Raw genomic sequence first — 27733 nt, forward strand, 5'->3', positions numbered from 1 at the left:
TCCGCATGAAAAACGCATTGCGGTAAAAAAACGGACATGCTCATTAATTTTGCGTTTTTTTCGCGGTTTTCCCACTGTCTAATGCATTGGGAAACGTTTGGGAAAAACCGCGTCAAAAACGCATCAAAAACGCGTCAAAAACGCGTCAAAACCGCGCAAAAAACGCGCTAAAAAACGCATGCGGTTTTCATGCGGAAATCCGCCAGAAATGTCAGGATTTTCACAGGAATTTTCTGCATCAATTCCTGAACGTGTGTATGGGGCCTTAATCTCCCACTTTTTTTTTGTTTTATGGGAGAATTAGGAAGAAATCAGGCACACTGTTATACAGTAGGTTTTCTGTGGCAGAAAAAAAAAACAGATGCCACACACAGGACTGGCACTTATGCAGATTTGCCAGTCTTAATCTCCCAATTTTTTTTTTTCTATGGGAGAATTAGGAAGATTCAGGCCCACTGCTACACAGTAGGTTTTCTGTGGCAGAAAAAAAAAGACAGAAGCCACACACAGGACTGGCACTAATGCAGATTTGCCAGTCTTAATCTCCCACTTTTTTTTTGTTTTATGGGAGAATTAGGAAGAAATCAGGCACACTGTTATACAGTAGGTTTTCTGTGGCAGAAAAAAAACCAGATGCCACACACAGGACTGGCACTAATGCAGATTTGCCAGTCTTAATCTCCCAATTTTTTTTTGTTTTATGGGAGAATTAGAAAGAAATCAGGCACATTGTTATACAGTAGGTTTTCTGTGGCAGAAAGTGACTTGAAGAGATATAACAAAAAAAAAAAAAAGGACTACAATTACTATCTCACTACAGTAATCTCAGAAAAGTGTGGCAGGCAGCAATAAAAAGGAGTGCTGCACACAAAGGTCAAAAGTGTGGACAAACAAACAAGATAACTGTGCAGAAAGGAAGGAGCAACAGGATTTGTGCTTTGAAAAAAGCAGTTGGTTTGCACAGTGGCATACACACAGCAACGCAGCTATCAGGGAGCCTTATAACCTACAGAGCTGATGAAGAGAAATCTAGCCTCCACTGTCCCTGCAAAGAAAAGGTGGTGTTGGACAGTGGAAATTGCTACAGCACAAGCGGTTTTGGGGTCAATTTACCCTGCCTAACGCTATGCTTCTGACGAAGCGACAGCATCCTCTCCCTACGCTCAGATCAGCAGCAGTAAGATGGCGGTCAGCGGGAACGCCCCTTTATAGCCCCTGTGACGCCGCAGAAAGCAAGCCAATCACTGCCATGCCCTTCTCTAAGATGGTGGGGACCAGGACCTATGTCATCACGCTGCCCACACTCTGCGTGCACCTTCATTGGCTGAAAAATGGCGCTTTAAGCGTCATATGAAACGCGACTTTGGTGCAAAGATCGTGTACCGCATGGCCGATCCCACGCTGGGATCGGGTCGGGTTTCATGAAACCCGACTTTGCCAAAAGTCGGCGACTTATGAAAATGACTTCGTTTCGCTCAGCCCTAGTCTACAGTCGTAAAACAAAAAAAAAATAAAACATAATTTTTAATGGCATGGAATAAAAAATAATCCAGAATATACATATAAGTAAAGAATAATATTCTCAGTCCTTTGTTTAAAAAACTTTTATACATAGCTTTGTATAAATGTGGTTTTATCCTGAAAGTCTTTAGCTATTGGATAACTTTCTGTTCTTTTCAACTCTCTTTACCTTGTGTCTTTCACTGAATCTTGGATTCAATGATCTGAAATCACTGCTGCTGTATGGTATGCTACATTCTCCCATATTCCAGACCTAAGACTAGACAGGATGGAGATGTTGGCCTTCTATTTTCATCAAAATGTGCTTTCCAGGTTTTACCCCCAATATTCTCCCTTACATTTGACATGCCCACCAGGGGCATGGAGTACTTGGAACCGGGTCGGACAGTTCTTTGGGGATGTCACGGGGCCGTGACCCGACTCCATGGCCCTAGCTGTGCCATAAAATGGGGAATACACTATGTTCCAAATTATTATGCAAATTATATTTTTCTCGGATTTTCCTAAATGGTCGTTGCAAATGACAGTCAGTCTAATAAAAGTCATCACCCATTAGAGTATACATCAAATTTTATTGAAGAAACCTCCCAGTGATAACAGTATAATCTCCAAAATGAATAAAAACTCAAAATGCACTGTTCCAAATTATTAGGCACAGTAGAATTTCTAAACATTTGACATGTTTTAAAGAACTTAAAATGCTCATTTGTGGAATTTGCAGCATTAGGAGGTCACATTCACTGAACAAAAAAGCTATTTAACTCCAAAACATCCTAAAAGGCCAAGTTACACGGTAACATAGGAACCCTTCTTTGATATCACCTTCACAATTCTTGCATCCATTGAACTTGTGAGTTTTTGGAGAGTTTCTGCTTGTATTTCTTTGCATGAAGTCAGAATAGCCTCCCAGAACTGTTGTTTTGATGTGAACTGCCTCCCACCCTCATAGATCTTTTGCTTGATGATATTCCAAAGGTTCTCTATAGGGTTGAGGTCAGGGGAAGATGGTTGTCACACCTTGAGTTTATCTCCTTTTATGCCCATAGCAGCCAATCACTCATAGGGATTCTTTGCAGCTTGAGATGGTGCATTGTCATACATGAAGATGACTTTGCTCCTCAAGGCACGTTTCTGCTTTTTATACCATGGAAGAAAGTTGTCAGCCAGAAACTCTATATACCTTGCAGAGGTCATTTTCACACCTTCAGGAACCTTAAAGGGCCCTATCAGCTGTTTCCCCATGATTCCAGCCCAAAACATGACTCCTCCACCTCCTTGCTGACATCGCAGCCTTGTTTTGAACATGGTGGCCATCCACGAACCATCCACTACTCCATCCATCTGGACCATTCAGGGTTGCTCGACACTCATCAGTAAACAAGACTGTTTGAAAATTGGTCTTCATGTATGTCTGGGCCCACTGCAACCGTTTGTGCTTGTGAACACTGTTAGGGGTGGCCAAATAGTAGATTTATGAAACAAAGCAAGGCTTTGAAGGATCCTACACCTTGATGTTCGAGTGACTCCAGAGGCACCAGCAGCTTCAAATATCTGTTTGCTGGTTTGTAATGGCTTTTTAGCAGTTGCTCTTTTAATCCGATGAACTTGTCTGGTAGAAATCTTCCTCATTATGCCTTTATCAGCAGGAACATGTCTGTGCTCAGATTCAGCCACAAATCTCTTAACAGTATGAAGATCATGCTTAAGTTTTCGGGAAATATCTAATGCTTTCATCCCTTGACCAAGGCATTGAACTATTTGATGCTTTTCGGCAGCAGAGAGATCCTTTTTCTTTCCCATATTGCTTGAAAACTGTGGCCTGCTTAATAATGTGGAACATCATTTTTAAGTAGTTTTCCTTTAATCAGAATCACCTGGAAAACTAATTATCACATGTGTTTAAGGGTACTGTCACACAGTACAATTTTGATTGCTACGACGGCACGATCCGTGACGTCGCAGCGTCGTATGATTATCGCTCCAGCGTCGTAGACTGCGGTCACACGTTGCAATCACGGCGCTGGAGCGATGCCGAAGTCCCCGGGTAACCAGGGTAAACATCGGGTTACTAAGCGCAGGGCTGCGCTTAGTAACCCGATGTTTACCCTGGTTACCAGCGTAAACGTAAAAAAACCAAACACTACATACTCACATTCTGGTGTCTGTCCCCCGGCGTCTCAGCTTCTCTGCACTGTGTAAGCACAGCGGCCGGAAAGCAGAGCGGTGACGTCAGACGTCACCGCTGTGCTCGCTTTCTGGCTGGCCGGCGCTCACAGTGCAGAGAAGCTGAGACGCCGGAGGACAGACACCGGAATGTGAGTATGTACTGTTTGGTTTTTTTACGTTTATGCTGGTAACCAGGGTAAACATCGGGTTACTAAGCGCGGCCCTGCGCTTAGTTACCCGATGTTTACCCTGGTTACAAGCGAACACATCGCTGGATCGCTATCACACACAACGATCCAGCGATGTCAGCGGGTGATCAAGCGACGAAAGAAAGTTCCAAACGATCTGCTACGACGTACGATTCTCAGCAGGGTCCCTGATCGCTGCTGCGTGTCAGACACTGCGATATCGTAACGATATCGCTAGAACGTCACGAATCGTACCGTCGTAGCGATCAAAATTGCACTGTGTGACAGTACCCTAAGATTGATTTCAGTGATCCATTGAGCCCTGAGACACAATACCATCAATGAGTTTATTTGAAAAACAAAACAATTAAATCTTTATGACACTTAAATCCAATTTGCATAATAATTTGGAACACAGTGTATGTATATGGGATTTAACATGACGCTATCTGTGCTGTTTGGCAACGGATGGCCAACGCTGCTAAAGGAGACCACTGGGGCTGATGGTGACGCAGCTGGGATGGTTCTGCTCCCCACAGATGGAGCGGGGCCCCAGGGCTACCGGTCCCGTTTACGTCAGGCTTCGTGTACCTTGTGGTGCAAGAGATCACTGAATGACACAAGGGCTGTAGTTTTCTTTTCCTTTACTTCATGGTTAATAGTACAGACCAGGGTAATGGTAACAGATCATAATGGAGAGGCGGGCAGCCTGGAAGCAATTTTTGGATACATCTGGCCAAGTAGGTAGAGGCCTTCCTCCTGTGCTGTCCTCCCTTTTTTCTTGCTGCCTAACAGCTCACCCTCCTGCTGTCTCTCTCTGTTTTTAAAAACTAACAGTTGCCCGCATGGCAGGTAGCTTGAGCCTATCACAGGTGCTGCTCCTTTGTGTCGGCTCCAGGCTCTGGTATGCTGCTGTGCCACCAGGCATTAGATCGGGCCAGGAGACCTGCAGTCCCCTGCCCTCTGGATTTAGCTGCCGGGACTTCAGTACCCACGCAACCACGGACTCCGGTATCTGGTTCCTAGCGCTCAGCTCTGGGGCGAGTTTAATCACTGCTCCACTCCCGAGGTTCTGCTCTGCTTCTCTCCTACTGACACCTGGTAAGGGGACCTCTCCTTGACTCCAGGCATGACATTACTCCCTGTGAGGGAGGCAATGCCACTGTGGCAACCGGACTCCTGGGGCGCCACATTCCCCGCTAGTGAAATTCAGTAATCTCGGACTGAGGAAACAAATGATAAACAAATTAACAAGTGAACAATCATAACTATTTACAAGATTTCAAAAATAAAAATTGAAAAAAACAAAGCTCAAAAATAGCCCTGGTGATGATTAGTCCATGCGTCATTGTCCATTGTTCATTCCTGAGCCAGGTTGGTGACTATGTACAAGTATTGTCCTGGTCACAACGAGTTCAGTGACCCAATCGTCCATTAAATCAAATAAAATAGGATTGCTCAAGAGTTCTTACAGAGTCTCTCTAGGCTAATATGCTTGATGGCAACATTCTTATATTACATATTTATATATCTTATTTACACAATCTACTTACATGAGGAACTTTACGGGGATTAGACCTCGTGTACTATGGGTAGACCTTCTTAGCACTGGTACTGGTGTAGTGCACTCTCTAATGGCTGTGCTATGGACGGCTCTATATAGCAAGGGTATACCTGATTTTCTACGACCACTGATGCTCACCGTGGGCATGACAGATTTGCCGCTGGCATGGGGTGGATTCTCTCTCTTGCTTCACTGCTGGTGTGGCATCTGCTGCTTAAACCCGCTGGTCTTGAGTCGCATCTCTTTCTGGGACTGCTAGCTGGGGAAAGGTCAAAACGGGCATGACTATGGCCTGGTTCACTCTTGTTCAGTTTGGAGGGAACTTGCCGAGTACTGTGCTGATCTTTTCCTCCACCCCTTCCATTGGCTGAGGAATGTCTTGGTCTTCAATCCTTTCTTTTAGTTGGTCAGGGCATGGTTTTAGATGATCCCTCGACATTGCTGCTGAGGATTCTCCTCCATCTTTACTGATGAGGCACACGTTGGTGTTATCAAAGTCTGAAGGTAAAACAGTGTATGGCTCAGCCTCCCACTGGCTGTCTAGTTTGTGATCTTGTCTCTTCCTTTTAAGTACCTGTTCTCCAGGTGACATGGGAACTCCAGGGGTGTGCTGATTATAATTTCTTTCCTGCCTCTGTCTTGCCTTGGACAAACGTTTCTCAACACATTCTTGCACCTTGTGATATTGCTGCTGCCGCTCCGTATCCTAGTCTGCATCTGATGATGTTATCTCAGGTGTTAAAACTCCCATGTCCAAGTCAATGGGCAACCTGCCAGGTCTTGCCCTCATCAGGTAGGCGGGTGTACAGTTGGTGGAGTTCACTGGGATGTGGTTATATAAGTCTAAAAAATCCAGTAACTTCCCTGGCCACAGACTACGCTCTTCCAGTGGCAGAGTCTTCAACAGGTCTATTACTACCTGGTTCATTTTGTCACATAACCTGTTGGTCTGGGGATGATACAGTGTGGTTCTTATTTTCTTGCAGCCGTACAGGTTACAGAACTCCTGGGACACTTCTGCTTCAAAGACTGGGCCTTGGTCTGTAAGCACTTGTTCAGGGTAACCATGCAGGCAACAAGTGTTGTTGAAATGCTTTGGCTGCTGTCTGATCCTTCACTGGCACTACTACCATGAACCGTGAGTAGTGGTCTACTATGGTGAGGGCATAGACATAGCCTGACCAGCTTGGGGCCAGATTCACATGGTCCAAGGCTACCAGCTCAAGCAGTTGTTTGGTGACTATGGGCTGTAGGGGAGCCCTCTGGCTATCACGGTCTTTCCGTCTCTTGTTGCATTGACCACATTCTCAACACCATTTCTCGATTGCTTTCCTCATGTCAACCCAGTAGAATTGCTCACGTAGCAGGACTTCCAACTTCTTCCACCCGAAGTGTCCTGCTCCGTCGTGGTATGCTTCCAAGACTATTGGCGCATCCCACTTTGGGACTTCCACCTGCCAGACCAATTTGTGGGTTTGAGAGCTGACGCTTCTTCAACACAGCTTCCCCTCATAGATGAACAGCTTGCCCTTCTCCTTCCACAACTGTTGGGTCTCTTGTGGAGCATCTGGATCATGGTGCGAATCAGCTTGTGTCAGCAATTCCTTTACTAGGTGGACTGCTGGATCACTGTCCTGCATTTCTGCCCATCCATGGTGGGGCAATGGGTTAATTGTTGCCTCTTGCATGGCATAGTGCTTGTCCTTCATGCAGTGGGAGCACTGGGCCGCAGCGGGGCGGTGGAAGGCTGGTAACTCTATTTCTTCAAGTTCCTCCAGGTCTTCTCCCCATCTGGCAAGTTGGGCATCCTGGACAGTGCATCAGCATTAACGTTTTTATGCCCGCCCGGTATTTGATGGTGAACTCGTAGTTGGACAGCCGAGTCATCCATCGCTGCTCCAATGCACCTAGCTTCGCCGTTTCAAGGTTGGTCAACAGATTATTATTCATATAAATGGTAAACTTCACTGAAGCTAGATAGTGCTTGAAGAGCTCCGTTACTGCCCAGACTATGGTGAGAAACTCCAGATTAAAAGGAACCATAGTTGTTGAGGTTCCTTTCCATGGGACAAAGCTTCCTCCTTGTCTAGGCAATCACTCTCTCTGTGTCTTGCTGTACCTGGGACAGCACTGCTCCCAATTCCACGTTGCTGGCATCCATATATAGTATAAAGGGCTGGCCATAGTCGGGGTAGGCCAGGACTTCATTTCCTGTAAGAGCCATCTTCAACCGAGTGAAGGATTCTTCTCTTTTACTCCACTAGAACGGAGGACTTGGGTTCTTGGCCTTCTTGGACTGGCCTATTAAGATGTCCTGCATGGGTGCCCCTATCTTGGTGATCTTTACGAATCTCCTGTAGTAACCTACCAGCCCGAGGAACTGCTGCATTTCCTTGATTGTGGAGGGTCTGGGCCAGTCCTTGATCACAGTGACTTTTTCAGGGTCTGGGGCCACACCTTCGGTGCTTACCACATGACCTAGGTATGCACCTTGGGCTTCAACAGGTGGCACTTGGATGGCTTTGCTTTCAGGCCAAAACCGGATAAGGCCTCAAACACCTCAGCCAGGTGCTCCAGGTGGTCTTCGTACGTCTTTGAGTAGACGATGATATGGTCCAGATACAACAAAACAGTTTCAAAGTTTTTATGTCCTAGGCAGCATTCCATTAACCGCTGGAACATTCCTGGTGCATTGGAGAGCCCAAATGGCATGCAGTTGAACTCGCAGAGGTCCATTGGTGTCGTAAACGCTGTCTTTTCTCTGTCTACTTCTGCCACGGGAACCTGCCAATACCCACTGGTGAGATCTAAAGTAGAGAAATAGTTAGTGGATCTCAGTGCTGCTAATGGTTCCTCAATTCGTGGTTACAGGTAGGCACCTTTATGTGTAATGCGGTTAATCTGCCTGTAGCCAACACACATCCTCATTGTATCATCTTTATTTCTAATGAGAACTAACTGAGCTGCCCAGGGGCTACAACTATCTCTGATTACCCCAGCCTCCTTCATCTCCCGTAACATACCCTTGGCACATTGATAGTGAGCTGGGGGTATAGGCCAGTACCTCTCTTTAATGGGTGGATGATCTCCGGTGGGGATATGGTTTTGGACCCCTTTTACCTGCCCAAAGTCTAGAGGGTGTTTGCTAAAAACCCGCTCATATTCTAAACCACCTGGTAAACCCCATGCTTTTGGTGCGAAGGGATGGAGTCAGTACCTATGTGTAGCTTCTGACACCAATCCTCCAGCAGCCCCTCAGAGCCATTGTCCTTCGCCTGGTGGGATGGAACCAAGGGTTCCATGGCCTTTATTGCATTATTACTGACAGTGAACAGCTTAGCAAGGGTGGCATACCGGTTGTAAATGGACCGCTTTCTCCCCACAATTCAGAATGCATATTGGTACCCTCCCCTTGTGGACATCAACTACCCCTTTGGCTGTCAGGATGGTGGGTCTACTATCAGAGTACATGGGTTCTACCAGAGCCTGGTAATTTTGACCTCTGAGGCCTATTGCTGCCCGACACCAAATTAACATTTCACTCCTAGGGGATATTGCAATGGGGAATGAATCACTCACTCTGACACTGCTGACATCTCCACCAGACAGCTCTACCTGTTGTCTCTGCATCAAGGCTCCGATTTCCTTTTGCAGGACACGCTGCTGCCTGGAACTGGTGGTCTCAACTACCTGTTGCAACAAAACAATAATTTGTCCAAGTCAATTCTCTATTACATTGGTACCTAGAGTAATCATAGGATGGCATTTTTATCTGTCAATATCAACTATAATCAAACCTTGCAACGGCAATTCTACTTGGCCAACCTGGATGGTCACCTCCTTATACCTCAATTGAGGCAAGGGCTGACCATTGCTGGCAAATATGTTAGTGTTCATCTGGGCTGTGAGTAATGTCTGAATCAGCCCAATACCGTTTAAAAAGGATATATGGCATCGTTGTCACCTGGGAGCCGGTATCCAATAAAGCGTTCATCAGGATGCCATCAATCACGACGGGCAGGAACAGCTGTCCTCCCACGTACTTGTCTCGCCAGCTTTGTGGGCCTGGTTGTCTTACTCCTGGGGGTTGGCCCTCTGCCCCAGGGGTTGCTTGCTAAAATTACAGAATCTTGCGATGTGCCCTGCCTTGTTGCAGCAGTGACAGATGGGTCATCTGTCCTGGTCATAGCGATCGTTGTCTGTCCCTGTGGTTGGTGGTATTCTCCTCTGCTGTCACCAAGGGAGGTAATCTGGACTGGAGGCTAGCTGGATCTTTTTTTTGGCCGACACTTGCATGGACTGCACGGTTTTGATTAGTGCAGCCACACTTTTGGTCAGCTCGTGGACCTGGAGACAGGCCTGCAGAGGAGTCATTATCTAGAGTCTGCTCATCGGCCTTCACGAGTGCCAGGGAAATGGACGCCATCTCCTGGTGGTTTGTGATGGCTGGGCGCTGGAGGGGTGCAGTGCCACTTGGGGTTGGTTCTCACAGCACCCGGATGACCCGGTCTTTAAATCATGTGAAGTCCAGGTCAGGGTTTTGCAGGGCAATAATGCGCAGCTGTGCCCAGTGAGCGATAGACAGGAGCCCTCAGTAAACTGCTTGGTTAGCAATCTGTCTTCGTCTCACACACTGTTGGGGTCTACCCGTTTAATGGCCTGCAGTACCTCTTGCAGGTTTAGGGCATAGTCCCATACACTGTCCTGCGCCCTTTGTTTGCACCCGTAGAATTTCAATTTAATCTCCGCTGCTGTGCGGGTGTCAAAAGTATCCTTCAGCCGGGCCAGGATTTGCCTAAGGGTATGTTTCCACGGTCAGGAAACGCTGCTTTTTTGACGCTGCGCAGAGCTGCAGCGTCAAAAAAGCAGCATCCAGATGTTCCAGCATAGTGGAGGGGATTGTATGAAATCCCGTCTCCACTCTGCGTGGAAACCCGCACGCGGCGGCCCTGCGACTCCGGACATGCTGCGCGTCTTTTCAGATCGCAGCATGTCCGTACACCTTGCGGGGACGCAGCGTCCCCGCAAGGCATATCACAGGGCCCTATGGGAGCGAGCGATCATCCCGGATGTGAAGAGTTAACACATCCGGCATGATCGCGTCCCAGGAAGGGGGCGGGGCTTAGCGCCGAGCGGCGATACCGCCGCCCCTCCGGACCGTGGAGCCATACCCTAATAGTTCTTTTGTTGGTGTCTGGCTAGGACTTCACCTCCCTTTGAGTCACATCGGTTAGCTGGCCAATAAGGATGCTTAGCTACCATAGAGATATTGCGAGTCTTGCGACTGCTTACATTGGAATTAATGGTATCCCTCAGGTGTTCGGTAAACCGTGTTTTTAATTTTCTCGTGGTGCAACCAATGTAAGATAAATTGCAAGCTGTACAATCAATTTTGTAAACTACATTCATAGTATGACAATTAATAAATTGTTTTACATTATATATTTGGGAATTATTAGCATTATTAAATATTTTGCTTTTATGGGCATATTTACATGTGGCGCAGGCAGCCGTGCCACATTTGAAAAAACCTTGCTTTCTAGCCATGTTCTAGACTTGGTATTGGATAGAAACAATCCCAGGGAGATCATGTTTCCAATTGTCGATGCTCTTCTGGCAACAATGTTAACGCCCCCTTCCAACAGACCTGATACAGTAACATCTTCATATAGGATAGGTAACCGTTTGTTAATTAGATTTTTAATTTGACTAAATTGGGGACTGTATTGCAGGCAAATATATTGTTTTTTATTCATATAGTCTTTTGATCTATCGCAATATTTCTGTGTTAATAGGTTTTCTCTATTTTTCTTTTTAACTATAATTTGTGCTCTTTTAAGGGACCATTCTGGATATTTTCGTTTACTTAATTTTCTTTGTAGTTCACCAAATTCTACATTCATATCCTCCCCCTGACTGCAATTTCTTTTCAATCTTGTGTATTCACCTACCGTTATTGATTTTATAGTGTGCTTCGGGTGGCTGCTAGTAGCGTGCAGAACAGTGTTCCCACTAATGGGTTTTTTATGCGTTTCACTAATGATAGTGTGATTCTCAACCCCCACTAGTTCCAAATCCAAAAAAGAAATGACATTCTCATTAAATTTATATGTAAAATTGATATTAAAACTGTTAGAATTATTGTATTTTGCAAAGTATGGTATGGTAGACACATCTCCCCCCCATATAATGAGCGTATCGTCGATGTATCTACCATACCAGACAATATTCTCAAAAAAGGGATTGTTAACAGAATATATAAATTCATTCTCCCAAAAAGCCATGGTTAAATTACCTAAAGATGGAGAATATTTCGCCCCCATGGGTACGCCTGTTTTTTGCAAATATACTGTGTTAGGTGTCGAGTTCCCGCCTCTGCACAGGGGGAATCTCAAGCCATCTCCACTGCGGTCTCCCATCCTTCTCTAGCCGCAGTGGAGCCTGCTCAGCTGAGACGTCGGTCCCAGTGTCTGACTCAGGCAGATACTCTGCGCCTGGTTTCTGCTGTTCTTCCAGGTTCTGCCATTAAGACCAGTGCTGGACAGCGGCGAGCAGATGCTTTTGGGACTAAGTCCTGCTTTTCACCTTCTGAGCATGCCCAGGGTGAGATCTCTTATTGGAGGTCGAGGGTCACATACTTTGATACTGCAGCAAAACCCATTGGTCCTCCGGGAAGGTCCTGAAGGTGCTCAGGCTCTGTGGTAGCCTCTCATTGGTCCTTCTTGGAAGGTCATGTACCTGCTGCAGCTATAAAGGGTTCGCATGGCCACACGGCCATGCGCTAGTATCAAATCTGTTATGTGCATGCGCCAGTGTGGTCACATTTATGTGTGTTCAGGGACTTGGCTGAAATAAGCCCCTAGAATGCCGGCACCTCCGGCGATGAGATTGTGTGTGTGGATTTAGGGCCCCGGCTGAAATAAGCCCCTAGAATACCGGCTCCTCCGGTGAGGAGATTGTATGTTTGCGTGACCACAGACTGCCTTCAGCTCGGCAGTTAGCTGTGAACTCCTGTGGGGTTAACAGGGCACAGCGTCTTGTTTCCGTGCGACTCTGTGAAGTAACAGAGTTCGCTTTAACCGCCATATAGTGCTGTCATTCGCTAGCAGCAGGTTCCTCCTGCACGGTGGACCACGGGCTGCGAACGCACCAATAATAACATCTATATTTACTCGGTGTGTTCCGCTAGCCCTAACATAATACTAGCGCCAGGGTCTGGCTAGCAATGGCGGACAAACAGCAATCTTTGTGGTACATCCAGCAGCTGGAGGGTAGGTTTTCAGCTCTCGAGTGCACAACCTCAGCTGTGGATGTTACCGCAGTAGCTGTTCAGGCTGCTAGCGTGGCTGCAGCAGCTTTGTCCACTGCCACTCCTGTTCCGACCCTATCTCAACTCCCGCTGCCAGAAAAATTCTCTGGTGATGGCAAATCATGTAGGGGTTTCGTGAGCCAGTGCTCTATACACCTCGAGCTCCTGGCTGCACGTTTCCCTACAGAGTGGGCAAAGGTGGGATTCATTATGTCTCTCCTGTCAGACAGGGCGTTGGAGTGGGCTACGCCGCTGTGGGAGCATGGCGATCATGTGGTGCAGAGTGCTCCACTGTTTCTGAGCACTCTGAAATAGGTCTTTTTAGGACCTCGAGTCACCCATGATACGGCGCTCCAACTGTTGGCATTGACTCAGGGCTCATCCTTGGTCAGCCATTTTGCCGTCCACTTCCGCACCTTAGCATCTGAGCTGGAGTGGTCGGATAAAGCCCTCATCCCTATATTTTGGAGGGGGCTGGCTGACAATGTTAAGGGCGCTCTGGCCACTAGGGAGATTCCCGCCACACTGGAGGAGTTAATAGCTGTATCTACTCGTATTGACCTCCGTTTTAACGAGCGGAGGTTAGAGCGAACCCAGTGTAGGTAGAGGTTTCGGCTGGCTCCCACCTTCGCTAAACCTTTGGAACCTCCGGTCCAGGCACCCGAGTCACATGAGGCCATGGAGGTGCTACGAGCCGGACCTAAGTCCCGGACCGCTCGTGCACTTAGGGTCTGTCATGTTTGCCGGCAGTCAGGACATTTTGCCACCAGATGTCCTCAGCGGTCGGGGAAACGTCAGCGTCTAGTGGTAGTAGGTGGAGGTTCACTAGACACGGTGACGTTTGCCTCCAAATTGTCCTTTAAGGGGACAATTACCATTGGCCCATCCACTCATTCGGTAGAGCTTTGCGTGGATTCCGGGGCGGAGGGCAATTTTATGTCTTCTGCCTTCGCCCAACGACACGCAATACCTCTGATGATGCTCGCCCAACCAGTGACCGTACAATTGGTGAATGGGTCGACTGCCCTCACAGATTGCACACCAGACCATCCCATTTACTCTATCCATGTCGCCATCTCATCAGGAGATAATATCTCTGCTCGTCATTCCTGAGGGAATTGATGAGGTCCTCTTAGGGATACCTTGGCTACGGTACAAATCTCCTCATATTGAGTGGCCCACAGGTAGGATTTTGGGATGGAGTGAATCTTGTGGGGGTAGATGTCAGAGGGAATGCGTTCAGGTTGCTACTACAGAGGTACCCGCAGATCTCTTCTCTCTCCCCAAGCAATATTGACCCTATGCGGACGTGTTCTCCAAAAGGGCTGCGCAGACTCTTCCGCCTCACCGCCCCTATGACTGTCCTATTGACCTCTTGCCTGGTGCTGAGCCTCCCCGGGGTCGAGTCTACCCATTGTCTCTCCCAGAGACAGAGGCAATGTCTCAGTACATCCAGGAGAATCTGGCAAGGGGATTCATTAGGAAGTCTGTGTCACCTGCAGGGGCTGGTTTCTTCTTCGTGCAGAAGAAGAACAGAGAATTACGTCCATGCATAGATTACAGGGGTCTTAACGCCATCACCGTTAAGAACAAGTACCCTCTGCCCCTGATATCTGAGCTTTTTGACAGGCTTCGGGGAGCAAGAGTGTTTACTAAACTAGATCTGCGGGGTGCTTACAACCTGATTCGCATCCGTGAGGGGGACGAATGGAAGACGGCTTTTAACACCAGGGATGGGCACTATGAATATCTTGTGATGCCCTTTGGGCTTTGTAATGCCACCGCCGTTTTTCAAGACTTTGCAAACAATATCTTTCGGGATATGCTCTCCACCTCGGTTGTAGTCTACCTGGATGATATTCACATCTACTCTCCAGATATAGACTCCAACCGGAGAGATGTGTGCAAAGTCTTCAACCTCCTACGGGCAAATTCCCTCTATGCCAAGTTGGAGAAGTGTGTGTTTGAGCAGGAGTCTTTGCCTTTCCTGGGCTATATCATCTCGGCCCAATGATTGGCTATGGATCCTGCCAAGCTACAGGCTTTGATGGACTGGCAAGAACTCCATTCTCTCAAAGCGGTGCAGCGCTTTATGGGGTTCATTAATTACTATCGCCAGTTCATTCCCCATTTCTCAACTTTGGTAGCTCCTTTGGATGCCCTCACCAAAAAGGGAGCAAATCCCAAGTTGTGGTCGGAAGAGGTCTCCAAGGCCTTCCTCTCTATTAAGTCTCACTTTGCTAGTGCTCCCATTCTACATCGCCCTGATGTAGATAAACCTTTCATAATGGAGGTGGATGCCTCATCTGTCGGTGCTGAAGCAGTCCTATTCCAAAAGGATGCTCAATGTCGGAAGCATCCCTGCTTCTTTTTCTCTAAGACCTACACACCGGCGGAGAGGAATTATTAAATCGGGGAAAAGGAGTTGCTAGCTATGAAGTTGGCCTTCTCGGAGTGGAGACATCTCTTGGAGGGGGCTCATTTTCCCTTCCAAGTTTTCACCGACCACAAGAACTTGGTCTATATTCCGACTGCCCAGCGGCTAAATTCTCGCCAGGCCAGATGGTCCCTGTTCTTCTCCCGGTTCCATTTCACCCTCCATTTTCTCTCCGGGAAGAAGAACATTCATGCCGATGCTCTCTCCCGCTCCGTAGTGTCATCAGCGGAGGAGGAGGAGGAGGAACCTCGGCTTATTGTCCCTTCTGAGAGTCTGAGGACTGTGGCTCCGGTTTTGCTAGAGTCTGTGCCCCTGGGTAGGACTTTCATGCCAGCAAATTTGCGACCGGAGGTTCTCTCTTGGGCTCACTCGTCCAGGGTGGGTGGACAACTTTGGGACCAAAAGGACATCTGAGCTTCTGGCGAGGGCGTACTGGTGGCTGCATATGGCCTGTGACGTCGGAGACTATATTCGGGCATGTGTCTCCTGCGCAAAAATAAGTCTCCTCGACAATGGCCAGCTGGCTTACTTTATCCCATGCTGGTGGCAGACAGGCCCTGGGAGATGGTCGGGATGGACTTTGTGGTGGGCTTACCCAAGTCCCATGGCTGCACCATTATTTGGGTGATCACCAACCATTTTTCCAAAATGGTGCATTTGGTGTCTCTTCCACGGCTACCTTCTGCACGAGCTCTGGCAGCGTTGTTTATTAAACATATCTATCGCCTACACGGTATGCCAGACAAAATTGTCAGTGACCGGGGTCCCCAGTTTGCGTCTCGGTTCTGGAGAGAGCTTTGTCGTCTACTCAGCATTGAGTTGAATCTCTCTTCAGCATATCATCCCGAGACGAATGGGTTGGTAGAGAGGGCCAACCAGACTCTGGTTACATATCTGCGACATTTTGTTTCTGCTAGGCAGGATGACTGGGCATCCTTGCTACCGTGGGCGGAGTTTGCGCTTAACAACGCCGTAGCCGACTCCACTGGTCAGACTCCATTCCTCCTTAATTACGGTCAGCATCCGCGGGTTCCTGTGCCTATGCCCGTGTCTTCTGCCGACTCCAGGGTGGCTGACTGGGCTGTGGAGGCATGGGACATTTGGGACCGCACTCAGGATGCCATCCGGGCCTCCAAGGAGAGAATGAGGTCCTCCGCCGATGCACATCGGCGCCCCGCTCCGATCTTTGCTCCTGGCAACTTGGTGTGGGTCTCTGCCCATAACATCAGGCTGCGAGTTGAGTCCACTAAGTTTGCACCTCGCTACTTGGGTCCCTTCAAGGTCCTCGAACAGGTTAACACCTAAACCAAAAATGCCCTCTAAGCCACTAGAGGGCCTACCTCTGAGCCACGACATGTAAACCTACAAAAAACCTGCTAAGTTGCAAGATCAGGAACCAAGTATAGATAAAAGTTCACAACCAAGCAGAAGAGGTAACCAAAACACGTAATTTTATTGAGATAACCTATACATAATAATTAAATACTACATACGGACAAAATTGGTGAAAGTGAGGACGTGCAACTAGTGCCACCAGCAAAACCAGGTGTTGATGAAGCTAAATAACTGGGACCTCCAAGTAAAAGGAACCTCGACGTACGTTTCGCCTTACCAGGCTTCGTCAGGAGGCGCCTCCTGACGAAGCCTGGTAAGGCGAAACGTACGTCGAGGTTCCTTCCTGCCCACACCACGCTGGTGTCCGGTTACTACCATGTCTCAAGGTAATGTCTCTTACCATCCTCAGCATGCACACATTTTCCCTTAGATGTGGAGGTACCGGTCCCAGTTACATCTTTATGCCCTGCCTTTGACCTGGCGTAGTGATTTTGTCATCTCATACTACATTTGTGATCTCACACTATGGTTAAGGGATCTACTCCATGGCTTTATGAGTTATTTTAACTTTTACTTTTTTACTTGGAGGTCCCAGTTATTTAGCTACATCACTGTGTGCCATGGGTCTCAATCTTGGGCATCCCCCAGCGTAGGTGTGGAGCTTGGTTGCCTGTATGTGTTGTGTCTGCCTCCAGCCATTCATCAACACCTGGTTTTGCTGGTGGCACTAGTTGCACGTCCTCACTTTCACCAATTTTGTCCGTATGTAGTATTTAATTATTATGTATAGGTTACCTCGAACAGGTTAACCCTGTGGTCTACCGTCTGGCCCTTCCTCCACGCCTGGGTATCACCGACACCTTTCATGTGTCCCTCTTGAAGCCCGTATACATGTCCCAGTTTTCTGAGTCATCTGCCGGGACATCGGGTTCATCTTTGGATGATTACGAGGTGAACGCTATCTTGGGGTGCAAGGTGGTACATGGCAAAAAATTTTATTTGGTGGATTGGAGGGGTTATGTGTTGTGAATTCCGTTCTCGAACTCCCTCCTGTGGTCATGAATGGTACTTCGGCGAGTTCTGTCCGTGGACTCCCTCTGGTGGCTGTGAGTGGTACTACTGGTTTTTGAGATTCCTTCCTCAGCTGCCCTCGTTTGCGGCTAGGCTGGCTTCTCTATTTAACTCCACTCAGATCGTTACTTCATGCCAGCTGTCAATGTATTAGTACTGGTTCAGATCTCTCTCGGATCTTTCTGATGACCTGTCTACTCCAGCAGAAGCTAAGTCCCTGCTGGTTCATTTGTTGTTCATTTTGTACTGAATATATTTCTTAGTACTTGCTAAGCTCTAGTCCAGCTTGCTAACATGTTATTACCTTGCTAGCCGGAAGCTCTGGGGTGCAGAGTGGCACCTCCGCACCGTGAGACGGTGCGGGGGTCTTTTTGCACACTCTGCGTGGCTTTTTGTAGATCTTTTGTGCTGACCGCATAGATCCCTTTCCTATTTTCAGTCTATTTAGTAAGTCTGGCCTCCTTTGCTGAAACCTGTTTCATTCCAGTGTTTGTGACTTTCCTCTTAACTCACAGTCAATATATGTGGGGGGCTGCCTTTTCCTTTGGGGAATTTCTCTGAGGCAAGGTAAGGCTTTATTTCCTATCTTTAGGGGTAGTTAGATCTTAGGCTGTGAAGAGGCGTCTAGGGAGAGTTAGGTACGCTCCACGGCTATTTCTAGTGTGTGTGATAGGATTAGAGTTTGCGGTCAGCAGAGATCCCACTTCCCAGAGCTTGTCCTGTCATCTAGTTTAACCATCAGGTCATTCCAGGTGCTCCTAACCACTAGGTCCATAACAGTACAGCTGGCCCACAAAGTGTTAATGCATCTCAATAGAGGGATAAGAGAAGTTCTGAGACCATTTTTTTTTTCTGCAGTGTGTCTTGTCTTTCTTTTCCCCTTAACCTCTGGGTGGTTCAGGACTCAGGTGTAGATATGGACATTCAAAGTATGTCCTCTTGTGTTGATCAACTTACTGCACGGGTACAAAGCATTCAAGATTATGTAGTTCAGAATCCGATGTTAGAGCCTAGAATTCCAATTCCTGATTTGTTTTCTGGGGATAGATCTAAATTTCTGAATTTCAAAAATAATTGTAGACTGTTTCTTGCTTTGAAACCCCGCTCCTCTGGTGACCCCATTCAGCAAGTAAAAATCATTATTTCTTTGTTATGTGGCGACCCTCAAGACTGGGCATTCTCCCTTGCGCCAGGAGATCCTGCATTGCTTAATGTAGATGCGTTTTTTCTGGCGCTTGGATTGCTTTATGACGAACCTAACTCTGTGGATCAGGCAGAGAAAATCTTGCTGGCTTTGTGTCAGGGTCAGGATGAAGCGGAGGTATATTGCCAGAAGTTTAGAAAGTGGTCTGTGCTTACTCAGTGGAATGAGTGTGCCCTTGCAGCAATTTTCAGAAAGGGTCTTTCTGAAGCCCTTAAGGATATTATGGTGGGGTTCCCCACACCTGCTGGTCTGAATGAATCAATGTCCTTGGCCATTCAGATCGATCGGCGTTTACGTGAGCGCAAGCTTGTGCACCATTTGGCGGTGTCCTCTGAGCAGAGGCCTGAGCCTATGCAATGTGATAGGACTTTGACCAGAGCTGAACCGCAAGAACACAGATGTCAGAATGGGCTGTGTTTTTACTGTGGTGACTCCACTCATGCTATCTCTGATTGTCCTAAGCGCACTAAGCGGTTCGCTAGGTCTGTCACCATTGGTAGTGTACAGCCTAAATTTCTTTTGTCCGTTACTCTGATTTGCTCTTTGTCGTCCTACTCTGTTATGGCATTTGTGGATTCAGGTGCTGCCCTGAATTTGATGGACTTGGAGTTTGCCAGGCGCTGTGTTTTTTTCTTGGAGCCCTTGCAGTATCCTATTCCATTATGGGGAATTGATGCTACGCCTTTGGCCAAGAATAAACCTCAGTACTGGACTCAGTTGACCATGTGCATGGCTCCTGCACATCAGGAAGATATTCGCTTTTTGGTGTTGCATAATTTGCATGATGTGGTCGTGTTGGGTTTGCCATGGCTACAGGTCCATAATCCAGTATTGGATTGGAAATCAATGTCTGTGTCCAGTTGGGGTTGTCAAGGTGTACATGGTGAGGTTCCGTTGTTGTCAATTTCTCCTTCTACTCCTTCTGAAGTCCCAGAGTTTTTGTCGGATTACCGAGATGTATTTGATGAGCCCAAATCCAGTGCCCTACCTCCTCATAGGGATTGTGATTGTGCTATTAATTTGATTCCTGGTAGTAAATTTCCTAAGGGACGACTTTTCAATTTATCTGTGCCGGAACACGCCGCTATGCGGAGTTATATAAAGGAGTCCTTGAAGAAAGGGCATATTCGCCCGTCGTTGGGAGCAGGGTTCTTTTTTGTGGCCAAGAAGGATGGTTCTCTGAGATCTTGTATAGATTACCGCCTTCTCAATAAAATCACGGTCAAATTTCAGTACCTTTTGCCTCTACTGTCTGATTTGTTTGCTCAGATTAAGAGGGCTAGTTGGTTCACCAAGATAGATCTTCAAGGGGCCTATAATCTTGTGCGTATTAAACAGGGCGATGAATGGAAAACAGCATTTAATACACCCGAGGGCCATTTTGAGTACCTGGTGATGCCATTCGGGCTTTCTAATGCTCCATCTGTGTTTCAGTCCTTTATGCATGACATCTTCCGAAAGTATTTGGATAGATTCATGATTGTATATTTGGATGATATTTTGGTCTTTTCGGATGATTGGGAGTCTCATGTGAAGCAGGTCAGAATGGTGTTCCAGGTCCTTCGTGCTAATTCTTTGTTTGTGAAGGGGTCTAAATGTCTCTTCGGAGTTCAGAAGGTTTCCTTTTTGGGCTTCATTTTTTCCCCTTCTACTATTGAGATGGATCCTGTTAAAGTTCAGGCCATTTATGATTGGACCCAGCCTACATCTGTGAAGAGCCTTCAGAAATTTCTGGGCTTTGCTAATTTTTACCGTCGCTTCATCGCTAATTTTTCTAGTGTTGTTAAACCGTTGATTGATTTGACCAAGAAAGGTGCTGATGTGGTGAATTGGTCCTCTGCGGCCGTTGAGGCTTTTCGGGAGTTGAAACGTCGTTTCTCTTCGGCCCCTGTGTTGTGTCAGCCAGATGTTTCGCTCCCTTTTCAGGTCGAGGTTGATGCTTCTGAGATTGGAGCAGGGGCTGTTTTGTCTCAAAGAACTTCTGATGGCTCTGTGATGAAGCCATGTGCTTTCTTTTCTAGAAAGTTTTCGCCTGCTGAGCGTAATTATGATGTTGGCAATCGGGAGTTGTTGGCTATGAAGTGGGCATTCGAGGAGTGGCGACATTGGCTTGAGGGAGCCAAGCATCGCGTGGTGGTCTTAACGGATCACAAGAATCTGACTTATCTCGAGTCTGCCAAGCGGTTGAATCCTAGACAGGCTCGATGGTCGCTGTTTTTCTCCCGTTTCGATTTTGTGGTTTCATACCTTCCGGGTTCCAAGAATGTGAAGGCCGATGCTCTTTCAAGGAGTTTTGTGCCTTATTCTCCGGGAGTCTCTGAGCCGGCTGGTATTCTCAAAGAGGGGGTAATTCTGTCTGCCATCTCACCTGATTTGCGGCGGGCGCTGCAGGAGTTTCAGGCTGATAGACCTGACCGTTGTCCAGCGGAGAAACTTTTTGTCCCTGATAGATGGACTAGTAGAGTTATCTCTGAGGTTCATTGTTCGGTGTTGGCTGGTCATCCTGGGATTTTTGGTACCAGAGATTTGGTGGCTAGGTCCTTTTGGTGGCCTTCCTTGTCACGGGATGTGCGTTCTTTTGTGCAGTCCTGTGGGACTTGTGCTCGGGCCAAGCCCTGCTGTTCTCGTGCCAGTGGGTTGCTTTTGCCCTTGCCGGTCCTGAAGAGGCCCTGGAAGCATATTTCCATGGATTTTATTTCAGATCTCCCTGTCTCTCAGAGGATGTCAGTTATCTGGGTGGTTTGTGATCGCTTCTCCAAGATGGTCCATTTGGTACCTTTGCCTAAATTGCCTTCCTCCTCTGATTTGGTCCCATTATTTTTCCAGCATGTGGTTCGTTTACATGGCATTCCGGAGAACATCGTGTCTGATAGAGGTTCCCAGTTTATTTCAAGGTTTTGGCGGTCCTTTTGTGCTAAGATGGGCATTGATTTGTCTTTTTCTTCTGCTTTCCATCCTCAGACAAATGGCCAAACTGAAAGAACCAATCAGACTTTGGAGACCTATCTGAGATGCTTTGTTTCTGCTGATCAGGATGATTGGGTGACCTTCTTGCCATTGGCTGAGTTCGCCCTTAATAATCGGGCCAGTTCGGTTACGTTGGTTTCACCTTTTTATTGTAATTCTGGTTTCCATCCTCGTTTCTCTTCAGGGCAGGTTGAGCCTTCGGACTGTCCTGGTGTGGATTCTGTGGTGGACAGGTTGCAGCAAATTTGGACTCATGTAGTGGACAATTTGACATTGTCACAGGACAAGGCTCAACGTTTCGCTAACCGCCGTCGCCGTGTTGGTCCTCGGCTTCGTGTTGGGGATCTGGTTTGGTTGTCATCTCGTTATGTTTCTATGAAGGTTTCTTCTCCTAAGTTTAAGCCTCGTTATGTTGGACCTTATAAGATTTCTGAAATCCTCAATCCTGTGTCATTTCGTTTGGACCTTCCAGCTTCTTTTGCCATCCATAATGTGTTCCATAGGTCGTTGTTGCAGAGATATGTGGCGCCTATGTTTCCTTCCGTTGACCCTCCTGCTCCGGTGTTGGTCGAGGGAGAATTGGAGTATGTGGTGGAGAAGATTTTAGATTCTCGTATCTCGAGACGGAAACTTCAGTATCTGGTCAAATGGAAGGGCTATGGTCAGGAAGATAATTCCTGGGTTCTTGCCTCCGATGTCCATGCTGCCGATTTGGTTCGTGCCTTTCATTTGGCTCGTCCTAATCGGTCGGGGGGTTCTGGTGAGGGTTCGGTGACCCCTCCTCAAGGGGGGGTACTGTTGTGAACTCTGTTCTCGATCTCCCTCCTGTGGTCAGGAATGGTATTTCTGTGAGTTCTGTCCGTGGGTTCCCTCTGGTGGCTGAAAGTGGAGCTGCTGGTCTGGAGGTGGCTTCCTCAGCTGCATCATTTAGGACTGGGCTGGTTCCCCTATTTAACTCTGCTCAGATCGTTACCTGATGCCAGTTGTCAATGTATCTGTACTGGTTCAGATCTCATTTGGATCTCCTGATGACCTGTCTACTTCAGCAGAAGCTAAGTCCCTGTTAAGCTCATTTGTTGTTCATTTGTGTGCTGAATATATTTCTGAGTACCTGCTAAGTTTTGTCCAGCTGGCTATCATGATATTGTCTCGCTAGCTGGAAGCTCTGGGTTGCAGAGTGGCACCTACCGCGCCGTGAGTCGGCGCGGGGGGTTTCTTGCTCACTCTGCGTGGCTTTTTGTAGTTTTTTGTGCAGACCGCAAAGATCCCTTTATCTATCTTCTGTCTATTTAGTAAGTTGGGCCTCCTTTGCTGAAACCTGTCTCATTCCTATGTTTGTGCCTTCCTCTTAACTCACAGTCAATATATGTGGGGGGCTGCTCTTTTCCTTTGAGGAATTTCTCTGAGGCAAGGTGAGGCTATATTTCTCTTTAGGGGTAGTTACCTCTCAGGCTGTGAAGAGTCGTCTAGGCAGAGTCAGGTACGATCCACGGCTAATTCTAGTGTGTGTGATAATAGATTAGGGCTGCGGTCAGCAGAGCTCCCACTTCCCAGAGCTCGCTCTATTTTTCAGTTTTGACTATCAGGTCATTCTAGGTGCTCCTAACCACTAGGTCCAGCCATAACAGGGGGGTACATTTTTAAAAAATTATTTATGGGGATCATAGACACCCCTGCCCAATAATTGAATGGCTGTAGCAGCATACAACACGTTCACCACAGTGTTCTAGTGGTGGAGAATGATGAGATGTGGAGGAAGGCCTTATTAAAAACTAGGCCCAATGTTAAGGTGCAGGTCTCCTACACTTGTAATGCCCATATACTAAGTGCATGGGATGACAAACATTTCATCATGGGGGAGTAAATTTTTTGGGGGTTTAAAATTATTAACAGGCATCATAAAAACACCCTTGCACAAAAAAAATTAGTGACTTTTGCTCACGGAATACGTTCACCTTGGTGTTTGTATGGTTGTGGATGATGAGGATAAGGAGGAAGATAACACCAAACAGACCAAATCAGGAAGCGTATACCCATGTGTGGTTGTGAAGAGGTGCATGAGAATACACTGCCACAAAAAAATGTATTTGAGGTTATGTTTCGCTGTTTTCACTCGGTGGTGTACAGAAGTCTTGCCCAATCCAGCCCTTGTTCATTTTTATGAGTCAACCTGTCAGCATTTTCAGTTGACAGGTGGATGCGCTTATTTGTTATAATTCCACCAGCAGTACTAAAAACCTGCTCTGACAGAATTCTAGAAGCAGGGCAGGCCAGGACCTCCAAGGCATAGAGAGCCAGTTCATGTCACGTGTCAAGCTTGGATACCCAATAATTAAAAAACACAGAGGAATCCCAGAGGACGTTTGCACAATCAGCAAGGTACTCCCTCAGCATCTTCCCAAACATTGCATTTCTTGTGACAGCACCCCTTACCTCTGTGCCGGCATGATGGGAGGGTCTGAGAAAACTGTCCCAGAACTTTGCCATTGTTCCCCTGCCTGAGCTGGATTGTGCTTCTGTCTCTCTCACTTGAACTCTATGGTTGTACAGCAAACTCTGATGTCTGCTGGCAGCGTTCTCACATGGGAATTTTTTAAGTAATTTCGCTACAAGGGCCCTCTGGTACTGCAACATTTTAGTACACCTGTCTGCCTCTGGAAGAAGATATTGAAAGTTCTCCTTGTAGCTTGGGTCTGGAAGTGTCACCAACCGGTAATGAGTGTCACCGATAATTTTAATAATGCGAGGGTCACGGCTGCTGCAGCTTGGATCTGTACCTGGATGCACGATGTTTGCGCATGCGCTCTGTGTAGTCCCCTTTTTTACTAGGAACGTTATGCTGGCCGTACATTCCAGCACTATCAGGCTTCCCCCTGCCATTTCCGGTGTGGCGATTCTCGCACACCGGCACTGTATGAGCTATTAGGCTCACATTATTTATAGTTACTCTGGACGTCCAAGGCACATCTTCCCTGAGGAAGCCTGCTTGTCAGGCGATACGCGTCGGCATCGCCATACCATATCAGGTTGTATTTTCATGGAGGGTTTCCTCCTTTTATAGTCCTGAGATCTAGTTGGTCCTTTCATGCTCATGGGTTATCTCTAACCCTTTATCCTTCTCCCCTTCCCCTTCCCCATTCTTGGCTGGCCTTGTACTTATAATTGGGGTCATGGTTTTCTAATATTTCACACAGCCTGCTGGCGTGTGGTTATTCAGCATATCATATGAGGCCCCTTCCATCATGGTCTTTACTTTCCCATGAGCCAGTAGTTTGGGGTGGGCGTATGTTGTGTGTGGGGGGTTCTTTATTACATATATTGTTATTGGATCTCTATTTTTGTGTATTATGGATGATGTGAATTTTTAATTGTGTTTTAATTGTTTGTGATGTTGTTGAATTTCCAAATAAAAGCAGTTTTGTATTTATTCATTCATGTATCATTATTGGTGTGCATATTCTTGTCAGTAGGCTTTTTCTTTTTGGTTCTACAGTTTCATTACTGACTTTGCACCCATTATTTGCCTTATTGTTCTATGGCGGTGCACCCATTACCTTGCTTACTAGCGAGGGTCACGGGAGACGCAGCGCAACATAAAGTCAGCCATGCGTGCCAGACTGCTAAAAGGCAAGACTTCCATGTCCTCACCAACAGGACGGCTAACCATGCTGTCCTCAACCTCATCCTCCTACTCCCTGTCCTCAGTCCATCCTTGCTGAACAGACGGTATGACAGCTGTGCTTGTAGTACCGTCTATAGCTCATGAAAGTAGCTCCTGTTCTTCCTCTTCCTCCTCAACCTCATTGTCTACCAATCCACATTGGGAAGACATGAGGCTGGGCTGAGTGTAATCACACTGTATGGTTCTTTGCTCCATGTCCTCATGCTCCGCCTGCAATACATCCTCTTTAATTGTGAGCAGAGAGGTTGTCAGAATGCAGAGAAGAGGGATGGTGACGCTAATTATGGTGTCATCGTCGCTCACCATCTTGGTGCAGTCCTCAAAGTTTTGGAGGATGGTACATATGTCTGACATCCATGTCCACTCCTAAGATCTTATGTGTGGAGTCTGAACTAAATAACGATAGCCTTTTTGATGCTGGTACTCAACAATTGCCCTGCTCACAAATCCTTGACAACATATGCAGTGTAGAGTTCTGACACGTGGGGACGTCACAAACCAGTCGGTAAGCCTGAAGCTGCAAATGCTGCTGAAGCAGGGCAAGGGTGGCTGAAGTAGCTGACTTTTTAAAAAGGGCTGACAGATGGCTTACTATCACTAGCAGATCCAGCAGCTCCGGGTAGCTTTTTGAGAAAACGTTGAATGATGAGGTTAAGCAAATGGGCCAGACAAGGTAGGTGTGTGAGCTCACCATGCCTCAGTGCCGCCACCAGGTTCCGGCCATTATCACACACGACCATGCCTGGCTGTGTAGGTTCAGTTATGTCATCCAAAAATCTGACTGCTCTTTTAGCTCTCTCCACAACTCTTCAGCTTTGTGCGGTTTGTCACCTAAGCAGATTAGCTTCAGCACAGCCTGTTGCCGCATGGCTGAGGCAGTGCTGCAGTGCTTCCAGCTTCTGACTGATGTGCTCATTTCAGAGATGGAGGCTGAAGAGGAGAAGGAGGAAGAGGAGGAGGTGCAGGAGCTGTAGACTGTGGGGGCAATCCTGATTGACGTAGGGCCCGCAATCCTTTGCATGGGGATGATATGTTCCATTCCAAGGTCCGACTGGGTCCCGGCATCCACTATGTTAACCCAGTGTGCCGTCAGTGAGATGTTCCATCCCTGCCCACAAGCACTTGTCCACGTGTCCGTGGTTAGGTGGACTTTCCCAGTAACAGGATTGTTGAGGGCACAGGTAATGTTGTGGGACACATGCTGATGTAATGCCGGTACGGCACACCATGAGAAATAGTGGCAACTGGGGACCGAGTACCTTGGGACGGCAGCCGCCATCAGGTTGCAGAAAGCTTCCATCTCAATGAGCCTAAAAGGCAACATTTCGAATGCAAGCAAGTGAGAAATGTTCAAATTTAGTACTGTGGCATGTGGGGTGTTGGATGGGTATTTCTGCATGTGTTCCAATGACTGGGGTATAGACAACTGAAGGCTGCACTGGGACAAGGACGTGGACGGGCTTGATAATGGTGCTGGTTAGCTATAGGCAACAACAGGTGCAGGGCACAAGGCATCTTTACCTGTACGGTGAACTGGGGATTGGCTTCTACGCAAAACAGTGGAAGAAGCAGTGGTGTTACATGCAGACAGTGTTCCTGGAGCTTGTGCTTCGGCCCACAAAAGTCGGGTGCTTTGTTGCCATGTGCCTGATCATGCTGGTGGTGTTCAGGCTGGTAGTTTTGCCACCCCTGCTGATGTGGGCATGGCAGGTACTGCAAATTATCCTGTTTAGGGTTATCGGCAGAGTCTGTAAAAAAATAGCCAGACTCAGAAGATTGTTATGATTTTCCCAATGGCAGGGAAATCAAAATAACAACGGACTAGCTCTCGGGTGATGGGAACTAAAGTGACCGTGACCTGAACCTGACACGACACTGGAAGTAGCCGGGGAGTGTTTCCTACGATGCCCTAGACACCACGCGCCAGCCGGAGATCTAACTACCCCTATCAGAGGAATATACAGGCCTGCCTTACCTCCAGAGATGAACCCCAAAAGGAGATAGCAGCCCCCCACAGATATTGACGGTGAGTCAAGAGGAAAAGACATACGTAGGATGAACAGCAGATTTAGCACAGTGAGGTCCGCTTACTAGATAGCAGAAGTACAGGAAAGAGTCACTTCACGGTCAACTTCAAAACACTACTCAAAAACACCATCCTGAAATTACTTTAAAACTCCAGTGACAACTCATGCCACTGGAGTGGCAATTCCAGTCCACGAGAGCTTCCAGCTACAGAGAGTCACATTGCAAATAGCTGGACAAAAATAGAATAAACTAGAAACAAAA

At 47.3% G+C, this 27733-nt stretch overlaps 1 protein-coding gene across 2 annotated transcripts in view; it reads left to right on the forward strand.

The window, feature by feature from the left end:
- The window catches only part of LOC143786355 (transient receptor potential cation channel subfamily M member 2-like), a 1952850-nt gene that overhangs the window by 1889814 nt on the left and 35303 nt on the right, over nt 1-27733 (forward strand). The gene's annotated exons all lie outside the window — the stretch shown is intronic.

Source organism: Ranitomeya variabilis, chromosome 7 (assembly GCF_051348905.1).
Source record: "Ranitomeya variabilis isolate aRanVar5 chromosome 7, aRanVar5.hap1, whole genome shotgun sequence".
NCBI classification, from domain to species: domain Eukaryota; kingdom Metazoa; phylum Chordata; class Amphibia; order Anura; family Dendrobatidae; genus Ranitomeya; species Ranitomeya variabilis.